Below are 15,896 nucleotides of genomic sequence, written 5' to 3'. Positions count from 1 at the left end.
TGGAAACGCTGTTTACCTTCCTGCCAGAGCCGTATCTATTTATCTACTTGCACTTTGACGTGCTTTCGAACTGCTAGGTTGGCAGGAGCAGGGACCGAGCAACGGGAGCTCACCTCGTTGTGGGGATTCGAACTGCCGACCTTCTGATTGGCAAGTCCTAGGCTCTGTGGTTTAACCCACAGTGCCACCCACGTCCCATGCACATCTTATTCTGGTATAAATATGCATTTTTGTTTGTGTGCACTTCACTTGGCTGGAGAAGGGCATAGTGAAATCATGCATGGCCGTGTTTCACTTCATATTTCTAAGTGTGGATTACGGAAGTTCATCTTTAAATGTGTGCTGAATTCGACATTTCCCTCATATCTTGTGGATGCCATAGCAGCCAACTCCTAGGGGCCGAGGCGTCTTCAGGCCTCCTAATAAAATATTCAAGGGGGCTGGGCCCCCAATAGTTGATGGGCATTGCCATTCAAATGGTATGCTCGTACCACATCATGTGATTGATTATGTGGGGTGGGATCTACCCCCCCTATTTTATTAAAGTTGGCCCTCCCTTTATGAGCCCCTGATGTGGCTAGGAGACCTAGAACGCACTGCTTGGATACATAAACAGGAATAAAATAACCAGCCACATAATATAATATGGGAGACACCTGGCCTACTAGTAAAAGGTAAAGGTAAAGGGACCCCTGACCATTAGGTCCAGTCATGACCGACTCTGGGGTTGCGGTGCTCATCTCACTTTACTGGCCAAGGGAGCGGCGTACAGCTTCCGGGTCATGTGGCCAGCATGACTAAGCTGCTTCTGGCGAACCAGAGCAGTGCACGGAAAAACCATTTACCTTCCCGCCAGAGCGGTACCTATTTATCTACTTGCACTTTGATTTGCTTTCGAACTGCTAGGTTGGCAGGAGCAGGGACCGAGCAATGGGAGCTGACCCCGTCGCGGGGATTCGAACCGCCGACCTTCTGATCGGCAAGTCCTAGGCTCTGTTGTTTAACCCACAGCGCCACTCGTGTCCCTTTTGGCTTACTAGTAGCACACGTGAAAAGGATCTGGGGGGTCTTAGCAGACTAATGCTATTCTAGGTTTCATGAACAGTCACGAATAATTGTTTAATAGTAATAAGACATCCTCCACTTTTAAAAAAGTTTTATTCCTCTGCAATAACACCTTTCAGCTTTCTGACTTTTTCTCAGGAGCCCTTGAGAAGTCTCTAGAATTTATGTGGGTGCAGGATTTTGAGATGATTTGATGGTTGCTAGGTGACCAAGGGTGGTGTGTGACAAAATGAGGGGAACCTTGGGCCTTGGGGTAAATATACCCCCTCCTCCGGCCTCTCTACGTGGCCTTCCCTTCCATTTTAGGGGTTTGAAAGTCTATCTTGCACTGGAAATTGGTTGCATAACTAGTACAAGAGAGACATTACATGAGCCAGCATAGATTTAGGGCAGTGCAAGCCGTTCTGCCACACAGGGCACCAAATCGAGAAGATCAATAATTGAGAAGATCCATTTGTAGGTGCAAAATTTTGGGCTCACACAGGGTACCTGTGTATTACGAAAGATTACCAAAGTCTGCCCAGGCCTGGAGGCCATATAGTTGCAAAAATTGGAGAGTAGGGTGTGGTTCCTTTTTCACTTCTGTCAGGAGTTGCACAGAACTTCTGTCAGGCAGGCTACAGATAAAGCAGAACCAAGAGGCGAAGGGGCTGGGGGCTGGAAGGCAATTACTGTGGATTCAGCAGGCTTACATAAAGCAAAGAGGAAGTTGACTGCAGAGCTGGTTTCATCCGTGAGTCATTGCAGCCGCTCACATCCCCACACCCGTTGCTCAAGGCTTTGCAACTCTTTCAGCTGCTTTCCTTTTTCCCTACTGGAAAGAAAGAAAGAAAGAAAGAAAGAAAGAAAGAAAGAAAGAAAGAAGGAAAGAAAGAAGGAAAGCATCCCTTAGTCATCCTGAGCCTTGATTACGAAAAAGGTAGAACTGGATGCAGATGGTCTTTGCATCAAATGTGTTTTTGTGCGTGAACTAGCTTTTACGTGGAATAGACCCATTGAAATGAATGGACCTGAATTAGTAGCTGCCATTCATTTCAGTGTGGGTTTATTCTGAGTAGGACTGACATGGGGTAACATTGGGGAAAGGCCCTGGCTCAGTGGTAATTCATTTTAAGGTGGTGGGCTGTAGCTCAGAGGCAGAGCATTTGCTGGACATGCAGAAGGTCTGAGGTTCAATTCCCAATGACATCTCCAGGTAGACTCCCTGTATGAAACCTTGGAGAGCCGCTGTCAGTCAGTGTAGGTAATACTGAGCTAGATAGATCAATTTCCTGACTTCACTTAAAGGCAGCTTTCTACATTCACGTGTCCCTCACCAGGAACTCCAGCCCTTCACAGATGCAGCTCTGTGATGTCCACTACATCACACTGCCCTCTCTGCAAGTTAAATGTTGTTTGTTTTTATTTACACATACCCCCCCGTGACATTCTTTTAAGTGAAATTAGTTTTAATTGTTGCAGCCACCTACTAGGAGTAACTCCTCATTTAGTGCTTTTGAACATAGAATCATAGAAACATATCATTGTAGAGTTGGAAGGTACCCCATGGGTCATCTAGTCCAACCCGCTGCAATGCAGGAATATGTAGGTGGCCTATATGGGGACTGAACCTGTGAACTTGGTGTTATCAGCGCCAAGCACAAACCAACTGACTCACCTGTTTCTGCTTTCTAGCTTCCTTGAGTTGAACTTAGGAAGGAGCGTGTGAACTCAGAAACATTTGCATCTTGCACCGTTAATTTTGGAGCAGGCCCTTGTGGTGCTCTTTGAAGTTTCCCTCTTGCTTCTTAGAGGACACTGGTGGATAACGGCACAGGGCTGCACACTCATGAAATGCAAACCAGATGTGAATCCATCAATATCCTCCATCCTTATTTGGCACCTACACTCGCACCTGAATAATCTCCCTCCCTTTACTCCTCACACCCCCTTCAACTATCCCTTGTAGTTCCCTCTCCCTTCACCCCACAGCTCATCCAAGCTCCTCCTTCCTCCCCCAGCCCCTTTACAAGGAGGGGAGAGGCACTTCACAGCACACCTGCTGTTCCTCAGGCTGCAGTTGGCATGAACTGCAGAGCATGACGACACCTTACATTTTTATGTATATAGAAAGATATAAAGTCCTGATAGAAATTCATCACCCTTTTAGTGTGCATTTCCACATGGAAATTTTTCCTTAACATGTACACTTTTGCAAAACATTTCCCCTAACACAATTCTTTCTGGAAAGTTTATTTTAATGAATATAGACATTTTTTTGTTTCAATTCTATTGGAATTTAATTACTTTTAAATGATGATCTTCTATATGTTTTTGGCTCATTGTATTTATCTGTGTTGTTTTAATTTGTGCAAGCTGCCTTGAGTCCTTGCCTGGAAAAAAGGTGGGATAGTCAACAACAAATACAAATAAAATTAATAATAATTTCCATGCATGCTTCACGCTCACGCACATTTTGGGGAGATTTGGAACCACATCATGCAAAATTCAGAGAAGTGAGGATTTTGGAGGAATCACATTTTGGGATGTTGATTGTTTTGGGAAGCACAGGTAGGCTAAACTTAAAATGCAGACCAAAAGATAATCATCTCCCATCCCTGGACCACATTGACAGAGGCACACCTGAAGGAAACCTGCTGGGTCTGGAGCTGATGGGTCTTGTAATCCAAAGACACCAGGACGTGTGCTGGGTTGATTAAGGCCAAGCCAAGATGAAGGCAAGCATAGAGTCACTCCTGAAGGCTGACATGGTTGTTCTACTGAGATTAGTGGGAAGAGCATGCCCAAGGCTTTTTTCAGCTGGAACTCACTGGAACTCAGTTCCAGCACCTCTCAGGTGGGTGCCATTTCTATTAAAAGAGAACAAGGGAGGTCCTCATGGTGAGTTACAGCCCCTCTTTTTCTATAAAATAGCACTGGTCATGCCTGTGTCTGTGCTTACTGTCTGAGCACCTCTTCAGGATTTCTCAACATCGCCAAGCCCTGATGACTCGTTCTTTCCCAACATCAATGAAGCCTAAAGAGTCTCCGTCGTGTGAGTCATCCCTCAAGCTGTTATCAGGACCACTGATGATGTCATACACCTGCACAAACTCATTCATGGTGAACAGGATGGCTTTGACGTCAACACTGGAAGCATATGTACACTGCTGGCTTAGTGGCAGTTTCTTTGTTTGATGTATTTGTTGTTCTACTTACGTATTGTTTAGTTTATAACTGACTTTCTCCCTCCAAGCAGCTCAAGATGGCGTACACTGTTCTCCCCCACCTCATTTAATCCCCACAACAACACTATGAGGTAGGCTAGGCTGACAGTGAATACAGTGGTAGCTTGGTTCTCAAATGCCTTGGTACTCAAACTCTTTGGTTCTCAAACGTCTTAAAACCCAGAAGTAAGTGTTCCGGTTTTCAAACATTTTTCGGAAGCCAAACGTCTGATGCGGCTGTTAGCTATTCTTTCCTGGGCACCTGCACCAATTAGAAGCTTTGCCTTGGTTTTCAAAGATTTCAAAAGTCAAATGGACTTCCAGAACAGATTAAGTTTGGCGCTTTTGTTTTTGCTATTTATTTTGCATTTTTGTTTTTGTGGCTTTTTCAGTTAATTTGTTTTTGTGACTGTGTGGAACCCAGTTCAGCTACTGATTGATTGATTGTGTGACTGTGGAAATGGATAAAAGCCCCCCATCCAAACAATGACTATCATCGGTGCAGGTAAGATTTTTTTTAATTTTTATTTTTATCATCTACAATACTGTCTTATTTATTTTATAGTACAGTACATTGATTATTGCTTTCATTTTATGGATCAATGGTCTTGTTAGATAGTAAAATTCATGTTAAATTGCTGTTTTAGGGTTTGTTTTTAAAAGCCTGGAACAGATTAATCCGTTTTGCATAACTTTTTATAGGAAAATGCACCTTGGTTTTGGAACGCTTTGGTTTTGGAACGGACTTCTGGAGTGTATTAAGTTTGAGAACCAAGGTACCACTGTAACTGGCTCATGGTCATGCCCAGTGAGCTTCATGGATAAGTGTGGGGCGGGTATTTGAAAGCTGTTCTCTCCCAGGTCCTAGTCTGGCACTCTAACCCCTATGCCACACTGCATAAAACCTTATATAAATATTATTTGTATATCTCGCCCTTTCTCCAAGGAGTTCAGGATGGTGTACATGGATCTCTCCCTCTCACAAGAACCCTGTGAGGTAGGTTAGGCTGAGAGAAGACCAAGGTCACCCACCGAGCTTCCTGGCTGAGTGGGGACTAAATACTCAACTAACTGACCAATTGCATCACAGAAAACTTGGTCCGCCCCCCCCCTAAAGTCTGCTACCCTAAAATAAATCCCATACCCTGGATGTTCTGCAGTAGTTTGACAAGAGCTTCTGACTCCCAGCTGTTTAAGGCGGGGGCGGGGGGAGGCAGGGAAATGTTTTCAGCAGGAGGGTTACACTCCAACATAGGCAACCTTATGGGGGTCAGTTGCCTGTGTTAGGTGGGGAAATATAGATGGGCCTCTTACTTCTGTACAACATCCTATGCTCCAGACACACAAATGTCCAGTAGTTTACACACACACACACACACACACACACACACACACACACACTCCATCCAAGTAAGCAAGATAATTTTTTACATCCTAGCCAGCCAAAAGCATTTGAGGGGGACATAGATTGTGGGTGGTGGGAGGCATGACCTGAGGAAAGTAGGAAAATTAAGGACATGAGAGGAGCCGCGTCTGGATCAGGCCAATGTATAATTGTTTTAAAATGTTTTCCACATGTTCGTTTTATTTTTAAGAGCACGTTTTACCACTTTGATACTAGTCTCCCAGGGCTCCTTGGGGGAGGAAGAATGGGGAAGGAATTTATATCATCACCATCACCATCATCATAATCAATTATCTAGTCCAGCATCTCCTTTCCCTCCAGTGGCAATGCAGATACCCCACAAGGAGGACCTGGACACAACAGCACTCTCCCACTATTTTTTAAAAATGTACAGTATATTTATACAGCGGTACCTCGGGTTACATACGCTACAGGTTACATACGCTTCAGGTTACAGACTCCGCTAACCCAGAGATAGTGCTTCAGGTTAAGAACTTTGCTTCAGGATGAGAACAGAAATCGTGTGGCGCTGGTGAAAGTGGTGCTTCAGGTTAAGTACAGTTTCAGGTTAAGAACAGACCTCCAGAACGAATTAAGTACTTAACCCGAGGTACCACTGTATTTATATTTACATCTATATTCCACTTTTTCCTCCAGGGGGTGCAAGTTGGTGTACATGGATCTCCCCCATTTAATCCCCACAACATCCCTGCGAAGTAAGTTAGGCTAAGCAGCAGTGACAAGCTCATTCTCCTTAGCCATTGTCCATGCTGGTTGGGGCTGATAGGAGCTGTAATTCAGCAACATCCCCTTCTTAACCTGAAACTGTTCTTACCCTGAGGTGCCACTTTAGCTAATGGGGCCTCCCGCTGCCACCGCCACTTGATTTTTGTTCTCATCCTGAAGCAAAGTTCTTAACCAGAGGTACTACTTCCGGGTTAGCAGAGTCTGTAACCTAAAGTGTCTGTAACCTGAAGCGTCTGTAACCCGAGGTACCACTGTACTACTAGGGCATAGGCAGGGGATCCTGGTTCAAACTACACTTGGTCATGAAGCTCCATGGGTGGCCGGTATCTGTCTCTCAGCCTACCTCTCAGGGTCATTGTATGGATAAAACGAGAGGGGGGGGAGAGGAGGAAGGTAGTGGTGGGGATAGAAATGCAACCGTCAATTAAGCAGATAAATGTACTAAGCAGATGCATAGGAAGTACTACACCACCACCACCCATAAAGAAAAATCTGGGACAAGCCCTGTTAAGGAGAGCCAGGGCTCCCTGTTCTTCTTGGTGCTGAAGTGGTTAAATCCCCTTCCAGTCGAAGTGGCAAGCCAAAACGAGGCATTGCTAGATCTCAGTAGGAGGAGAGGAGGGGAGGAGAGGAGGGGTGTCGAAGGAAGTTGGGAGGGACAGAAGGAGAGAAAGAGAGAGAGAGAGAGGAGGAGGAGTTGTTGGGTTTGAAAACTGCAGAGATCTATTCTCAGGGGCTCTGGGGAAGGGGAGGGGGAAGAACCGGCTTCCCAGAAACTTGAGTTTATTTTTAACCCAGGGAAGCGGTTGCAGAGCGCGCGAGAGAAAAGGCTGGAAGGAAAAAAGTTGCTGGCACAGGAGAAGCTTTGCAGGGAGGAAAGAGAACTGCTGACCGGGCGCTGGGCTTGTGCTCTGGACGTTCAGCCTTTGGGACGTTGCCTGATATCAGTGAAGCATTTTGAGAAACAGCCGTCCTCCTCTCCTGCTCTCATGGCCAAGGGGTTTGAGCACAGGATTGAAAAGACGCTGTGTGAATGTAGGCTTTTGGTGCTTTCCATCTCCTCTCCCGAAATGCTGGTCCTTGAACTAGGTTTCACTAAGGATGTGCAGAGGGTTCCCCCCCTCACAAAAGGAAGTGAAGTTTGTTTGTTTTATCCAAAAAAGATCCTGAGGTCACAAGCACACCACACGTTTAAAGTACATATATTCTTCCAAAGAATCCTGGGAACCATGGTTCCCACAGAGCCACAGTTCCCAACACGCAGAATTAGGAACATAAGAAGAACATGATGGATCAGGCCAATGGCCCATTTGGTCCCTCATCCTGTTATCACAGTGACCAACCCTCAAGCACAAGAGCAGCTCTACCCTTCTGTGGTTTCCAGCAGCTGGCATTCAGAAGCACTGCTGCCCCTCAACTGTGCAGGCAGAGAATAGCCATTATGGCTGGTAGCCATCGATAGCCCTCTCCTCCATAAATTAGTCCAAGTAGCTTTTTAAAAAAACAAACAAACAAACATGCTTTTTAAAAGTCATCACCACCTCCTGTGGAAGTGAGTCCCAAAGTCCTTGACTTTTCCAAGGATTCATTGGTGAGGGAAGCAGGGTGCTTTAAAAGAGCTTTGAATATGCTTTAAAGGTATGGCCTGGATGCGACCCAAGGCAAAAGTAGCCCAGATGAAAGGTGAAAGGGATGTGTCCCTTGCCTGCCTGGAGATTCATTGGACATCTGAGGGAGTGACTTTGTAATCAGAATGAGTGGCTGGAAGGGCAAACTCTACCATTTTGGAATTGTGGGCGAAGGTTTCATCATTTTGCCCCTCCTTACAAAAACCCTTACAAGTTAAGAAGAAATGGGGGCATGTCAAGAAGTTCAGGATACGTGGCACCAAGTGGGTCTCAAGAGTATTGACTGCAGGCTGCACACTGCCTTGTTGCTTGCTGCAGGGGCGGAGGAGCGAGGCCAACATTTGACATCCCCCAGCCCTTGCGCTGCCAGGCACCAGGCTTTGGGAAGGAAGCATGAGGCTCTGGCCAGGTCCTAGAGCCCTTCTACCTCCTTCCCAAAGCTGTGGAAGTGCTGGCTAGGCTTTGGAAAGGAGGTGGGAGGATTTTAGGATCCTATCAGAACCCTGAACCTTTGCCCCCTCATCTCACTATTGTTTGGGTTTCCCATTGGGCATCTAGTTGGCCATGGTGAGAACAGGATGCTGGTCTTAATTAGTCCATTTGGCCTGACCCAGCAGGGCTCTTTAGGTCTTCTGTGTTCTACTTTCATTGCTGGGTGTTTGATACCAGCTGCTGGGAGTCACAAGTGGGGAGAGTGCTGCAGTTGCACTCACATCCTGCTTGCAGGCTTCTCACTGGGGCATCTAGGTGGCTGTAGTGAGAACAGGATGCTGGACTAGATGGTCTGATCCAGCAGGGCTCTTCTAATATTCTTATTTATTGTCTATCTCTCTCCACCCCCACACTGGTTCATGGATTGCTTTAAAAACATAGAATTGTAGAGTTGGAAGGGATCCCAAGGGTCATCCAGTCCAAACCCCTGTAATGTAGGAATCTCAGCTAAAGCACCCGTGATAGATAGCTATCCGGTCTTTGCTTTAAAACCTTGAAGGAAGGAGATTCCAACACTATTACACTATCAAACAGCTCTTACCCTCAGAAAGTTCTTCCTGGTGTTGTCAGAATCTCCTTTCTTGTAACTTGAAGCCATTGGTTTGGAACCAACCTTCTGGAGCAGGAGAAAACAAGCTTGCTCCATCTTCCATGTGATAGATCTTTATAGATATTTGAAGATGGCTTTTATATTTCCTCTCAGTATTTTCTTTTTGAGGCTAAATGCACCCAGCTTCCTCAGCCATTCCTCATAAGGCTTGATTTCTAGACCCTTGATAATCTTGGTCACCATCCTCTGCGCACCTTTCATCTTGTCTATATCTGTCTTAAACTGTGGCACCCAGAACTGGACACAGCACTCCAGGTTTGGTCTGAGCAAGGCAGACTAGTATGGAACTACTCCTTGATCTGGACATGATACTTCTGCTGATGCAGTCTAGAATTGCATTTGCTTTTTTTGCTGTTGCATCACACTGTTGACTCATGTTCAGCTTATTTATTTATTTATTTTACTTACTGCCCTATACCCGCAGGTCTCAGGGAAGATCACAAAATAAAACCAGAATATAAAACCACATAAATACATAATCAAAATAAATAACAAGCCAATAAGCCCCCCCCCCCCGGATCTAGGGATCTTGTGGTCTACTAAGATCCCTAGACCATTTTCAAATGTACTCCTGGCAAGCCAGGTGTCCCCCATCTTTTATTTGTGCAACTGGTTCTTGTTACCTAAGTGCACAACCTTGCTGAAATCAGATACACTATGTCCACAGCATTCCCCTGATCTACCAAGCTTCTAACTCTTATCAAAAAAAGAAATGACATTTATCTGGCAAGACTTGTTTTTGGAAAACCCATGCTTGGTCTTAGTAATCACAAAATTCTTTTCTAAACGCTCACAAACCGACTGTTTAATTATCTGTTCTAGGCTTTTCCTGGTGTCAACATCAAGCTGACTGGTCAATAGTTATGGGGGACAAACTATCAGTGGCTACTAGTCATGTGGGTTATGTTCTCCCTCCACTGCCAGAGGCAATAAGTACCCAGAGTACCTTGGGAAGAGGGATTGATTGCACAACCGATCTGAGAATTGTAATTCTGTGAAGGGAATTGGTATCTCTTAACAACTCTCAAAGTACAGCTCCCACAATTCTTTGGGGTAAGCCATGTGTGTTTACAGTGGTGTCACTGTGCGTTAAATGTATGGTGTGAACACAGCCAGCTTCATTAGGTACTATACTTGTTGTAGTTGTAGTTGTCGTTTTTTTCATTCCCAGCCCTTTACCCTAAGATTCCAGGACAGGTTACAGCACTAAAACACAATATTAGTAGCAGTATTAAAACAACTTGCAGTCACAAAAATATGGTTGTCCTAAAAAAACAAAGTGATGTGTGCTTGAGCGTGAACAAATTATGTGAATCAATCATTCAAAATGAAAAATAAAAACTTTATTATCAAGAGAAAATAGTGATTTTACTTTCACATATCAATTCAAAATTTTCATTCAGTTAAGACGATGAAAGTTTTCAATCTGGATATATTCCAGTCAAGTTTTGAGGACAGATTTCTTTCTTCACCCCCCTCTCCGCCCCCACCCCACTCTGTGCGATAGAGAAGTTCAACTCCTGACTTTTCGAAGCGAATTTGGAGACGTGTAAGTTTCCTGTGGGTGGACATTCTCAGCTCCAACATTCCTTTCCCCCCATCATTAGTTCATTGCTTAAAGTGCTTCCTGGATGTTCCCCTCTCTTGCCCTCTGACATTTGACCTTACGGGGGGCTTTTCTACACTGGCTGAGCAAAAGCCTTGGAATCAGCAGGGGTCCCAGGAATGGGATTCCACTAGGGTGATATCATAATCCTTGCTGGCAGTTCTGTTTCCTTGCTAGGAAGCCTCCTAGCTTCTTCTGGTGGGAATCTACTCTTTGCACTTTCCATGGGACCAGACCCACCACTTGGATTCATGGCATTAAAGTCCTAGTCCGGAAAGCTCCCACTCCCCATGTTTACTGTCACACCCAAAGCCCAGTATTTTCTCATCTGCTGATGATGATTGGGACCTCTCACTGGGAGAGGCTCCCCTATGAGGAAAGGTAACAAAATTTGGGACTTTTCAGTTTAGAGAAAGAGTAAAGAAGATCTCACAAAGCAGGCTATCAATAGCCATAATGGCTATGCAGTGTGGCTCCACAGTAAGAGGCAGCAATGTTCTTGCATGCCAGTTGCTGGAAAACACATGAGGAGAGAAGCCTTTTGTGCTCAGGTCTTGCTTACAAGGTTCCCATAATGGGCCTGGTTAGCCACAGTGAAAAGAGTATACTGGACTAGAAGGACCATTGGCCTGATCCAGCAGGCTTTTCTAATGTCCTTATGTTCTTACTGCAGGTTCCCCATCCCTGATCTCAGCCTGAAAGAAAAAATAAACCCACAGGACGGTAATTTTCTGTTATGTACTGAGTTGAATAGGATCCAAAATGCAGCAGTCTGATTGGTCCTAGAACAATAGGATCCAAAATGCAGCAGTCTGATTGGTCCTAGAACAATAGGATTCAGAATGCAGCAGTCTGATTGGTCCTAGAACAATGCAGCAGTATGATTGGTCTGCAGGAGCCACCCAATCCAGCTCCAGATGGAAGTGAATCCACAATCTGATTGGTCTGCAGGAGAATTCCGGAATTAGCCAATCACGGGGGGCCCATTGTGTAAATAATGTATATAAAGCAGATACTTTGGGGGAACTTTCATTCCTCCTCACCACTACGAGCTGAATAAAGAGCATGAAATCCACTCTGGACTCCGAGTATATTTCATTTTCACTAAAAGTCAAGGTTCTGAATTTGTCTGAAGTCCCCACTCTTCGACTGCAAGGGAAATATTATTCTTGTTCCTGTTTAATTCAAAAACTCAAAGAGGTGAACACATTTGACACATTTGGTTGTTTTTTTAAAAAAATGTCCCATGCATTTTGAACATGTGATTAGTCTTTGCCAGGGACTGCAGTTTAGAAGACAGTATGACTGCAGACCCCAAGTTTTCTTAAGTTCATTCCAGAGTTTACGTGGTCTGGTTCGCACTACCTGGCCTTCACATTTGACAGCAGACATCTGATGGGTTTGGCGTTTGATATGTTTTGTTGGAGCTTGACAGCGTTTGATAGCCAACAACTTATGGGTCTTGAAGATACTGTAGCTAAAATGTTACCAACTCCATGCTATTTGAGAGGCCGTCAGGAAATCAACTGCACTCAAATATTCATGCATACGTATATAATTTTATTTGTATGCCACCTTTCCATGGTTAAAACCATGTTCAAGGTGGCTTACAATAAGAAAAGTACATAATTGCAATTTAACAAAAATTGTCATAAAGTACATCAAAAAGTACACAACCAAATTGAACAAATTCCACATAAATCATAGTAAGATCAAAAAAATAAAAGCAAGAACAGCCACAAAATCCCCCAGTTACCACCCCCACAACAATACTCCAACCAAAGAGTCTGTTTAGCAGCCTCAGCTTTTGTTGTTGTTGTTGTTTAGTCATTTAGTCGTGTCTGACTCTTCGTGACCCCATGGACCAGAGCACGCCAGGCACTCCTGTCCTCCACTGCCTCCCGCAGTTTGAGGTCAAACTCCACTCCCGCAGTTTGAGGTCAAACTCCACTGCCTCCCGCAGCATGAGGTCAAACTCATGCTGGTAGCTTCGAGAACACTATCCAACCATCTCGTCCTCTGTCGTCCCCTTCTCCTTGTGCCCTCCATCTTTCCCAACATCAGGGTCTTTTCCAGGGAGTCTTCTCTTCTCATGAGGTGGCCAAAGTATTGGAGTCTCAGCTTCAGGATCTGTCCTTCCAGTGAGCACTCAGGGCTGATTTCCTTCAGAATGGATAGGTTTGATCTTCTTGCAGTCCATGGGACTCTCAAGGGTCTCCTCCAGCACCATCTCCTTCAGCTTTTGTAGCTGGAGTTAATCGGGGCCTGACCCTCCTAGGCCAGGTGGCGAAGGGCCTGCAAGGCAGGAAGCAGGTCTTCAAGGTGTCTCAGGACTTGCAGCCAAATGCCGGGCTTGAAATTCAAAAATTTGAAAGACCTTGCCTTGGTTCTCACTCATGGACACCCAAATCTGTCAGAGTGAAGAGTACTCAAGGCCCACACCCTAGATCAGGTCCCAAGGTGTGCACTGTTGAAGGCAGGATGCCTCTCTCAAATGCATGTTGGTGGGAGTCACAACTGCGGAGTGTGTTGCTGTTGCACTCAGGTCCTGCTTGCAGTCTTGCCACTGGGACATCTGGTGAGAACAGGATGCTGGGCTAGATGGATTCTGTCAGCCTGATCCAGCAGGGTTCCTCTTAGGTTTTCTCTCCCTTGTAGGAGGCAGCAATGCTTCTCAATATCAGTTGCTGGAAGCCACAGGAAGGGAGAGTGCTGCTCACGTGCTCGAATCCTGCTTGCAGGTTTCCCATTAAGCATCTGGTTGACCACTGCGGAACAGAATGTTGGGTCGGAGGGGCCGTTGGTGGCCTGATCCAGAAGAGCTTCTCTTACATTCTGTGGCACTGTACAAATAAACAGAAATTCTTTTCCCAGTATCTCGATCAGATTTGGGTTTGTTTATAGGTATAGTTATAAATATAAATATATGCACATGTATGTTTAATCCTTTTTTTGATTGACGCTTTTACCATTCAATTACTTCAGTGTGTTTCACATGAGGAGAAATAAACATCAGCAATAACACTCACCTATTAATGGTGGCAATATAATCCATTTTTTATATTTTAAAATCTAATTATATTCCTATTTAGTCCATGGCAGGGGAACCTTTTTTCCTTCCTTCCTTCCTTCCTTCCTTCCTTCCTTCCTTCCTTCCTTCCTTCCTTCCTTCCTTGTACAGCTTCCAGAAACATCTTCCTCCTCTCTGACATGCTACCCTGACTAGATTTCCCACCCACCACCCACCCCTCCTGCCCCAGAGAGGGTTGGTTTACACCATTGTTCACCTAAGGGGGCTTGTGGATGAGGAAGCCAAGAAGAGAGGGATCTCTTGCCTGCAGGGAGACTTTTCTCCCTCTCCCTCTCTTGGTAGGTCTCTTCCCTCCTTCCCCTCTTTCTTTCTCACCCCCACAAAAAAAAACCCTCTTTGTTGAGCTCTTTCTCAGCTGAAATGGCAGTGCCTGGGTGTTCAGAGCTGACAATAATTGCAGAGTCTAGACAGTGTCTGGTATGAGGCACACACAGAAATCAAAGAGGCCCCTCTCTCTCTCTCTCTGACTTCCACAGATGCTCTTGTGGATGGGGGCCATCCCCCTCCTTGAGCACCCATGCACTTCTCTGTGGCCCTTTCACCCCTCACAATTTCTCACATCCCTCTTTCCTTGGTGTCCCCACGAGGGACTCCCCTCTTTCTTTTGTTAAGATATCGTACCATTCCCCAGTCCCGAAAAAGGCTAGAGGGCCACAAATCTTCAATGAGGTTCTTTGATACTCTGGAATACACAGAAAACAAGACATGTTTGCTGCACATCCAGCAATTTTCCTATTATTATTATTATTATTATTATTATTATTATTATTATTATGCTTCTAATTTCAAATTCAACACACGCCTGCTGCGTGTGTTGGCAGATATGTAATCTGGCAGATTACATATTGTTGTTGGTATCCGTATGCCTTGAGAGACAATGGAGTGTGCTTCTGAGGTCAAACTGTTGGGGAATCACAGCGCCTGCTGTGGCTGCAGAGACTGGTAGCTTTAAACTGCTGCCTCTGGTGTTGTTTTTGCCACATTAGCAGTACTGAAGCGACTCTCTGGGGTGCAAGCCTGGGCAGTGTGTATGGAGGTCCTGGGCTGCCCAGAGAACAAGATTTGGTCACTGATTTGGTCCAAAGGAAAGGAAAGCAATACATCTGGCATCAGCTTGACTGCAGGAGTTGCTAGAAGGAGGTGTATAGGACACCATCCAACCACTTTAGGGAATCCACTCCGGATTTGTGCAGGGTTTCCTCCTTAGCCTTTTCTTCTCCTAAAGATAGCCTGCAAGGCAGTGGAAGTTTAGGATCAGAGTTTACCTTCTCCGAGATGGGCTTGCTTCCCAGGTTGGTAAGCCCCATCTGCCCCTCTCCAGGACATGCAGAAACCATCTTCTTGACTGTTGGACCCACTGTTGGTTTTGGCAGCTTAATCTGCTGGAGGTCCCTAACACATCAAGGGTTTAAGACCCATTGGCTACCCTTGTTTAGCTGACCAGTCAAAGTGGTTTCCCGGGGTGTGGCCACTGTCACACATTGACAGCTTCTAGGAGCCACAACTGAGAGCTGAGTGGAAGGTGGAGACCAAACGTGGATAAACTACCCCAGAGGGAGCATGAGGTATCTCTCAGCAGAGATACTAGCCCTCCCCTAAGACCCCCTGCACCCCAGATTACAAATTATGATTGTGATGATAATTTTAATTTTTGTACTGCTTCCCATTTCAAATCCTTCCCAGTGGAGGATGATGCACTCAGACTTCATACAAGCCACATTTTTAGCACATGGATTTCCCCTCAACCCCCCCCCCCCAAATAATAATCTGCGGGAGCATTATTGATCATTTTGAGCTGAACCTAGGCCTTGGGTTATGCTTGAACCCACCTACACTTCACCCTGGGCCACCGAGGCTCATTTGGTGACAAGAAGAAACCGGACCTTTAGCATCATTGGCACAGTCCTGTGGAACTCTTTGCCAATAGAGAGCCAGCAGGCACCTCCTGTGCCAACTTTCAAACACATGCTGAAACCTTTTCTATTCTGACAGGCCTAAGAAGACATCCTTCCCCAATGGTTTATCAAGGTCTGTTAAAAACCTTTT

At 45.4% G+C, this 15,896-nt stretch overlaps 1 long non-coding RNA gene across 1 annotated transcript; it reads right to left on the bottom strand.

Annotated features, from left to right (window-relative positions):
- Positions 1 to 1,079: 1,079 nt before the first annotated feature.
- Positions 1,080 to 4,124, bottom strand: LOC309333655. The gene is made up of 4 exons (XR_014152646.1): positions 3,876 to 4,124; positions 3,352 to 3,437; positions 2,723 to 2,890; positions 1,080 to 1,879 (listed from the first exon to the last, which is right to left on the bottom strand). It is a non-coding gene; the product is annotated as an uncharacterized lncRNA (long non-coding RNA).
- Positions 4,125 to 15,896: the final 11,772 nt, after the last annotated feature.

Source organism: Podarcis erhardii (genome assembly GCF_964252035.2).
Source record: "Podarcis erhardii genome assembly, chromosome: Z".
In the NCBI taxonomy this organism is placed as follows: domain Eukaryota; kingdom Metazoa; phylum Chordata; class Lepidosauria; order Squamata; family Lacertidae; genus Podarcis; species Podarcis erhardii.
The sequence above is the reverse complement of the archived record's forward strand: the minus strand, read 5'-3'. Positions and strand labels throughout refer to the sequence as shown.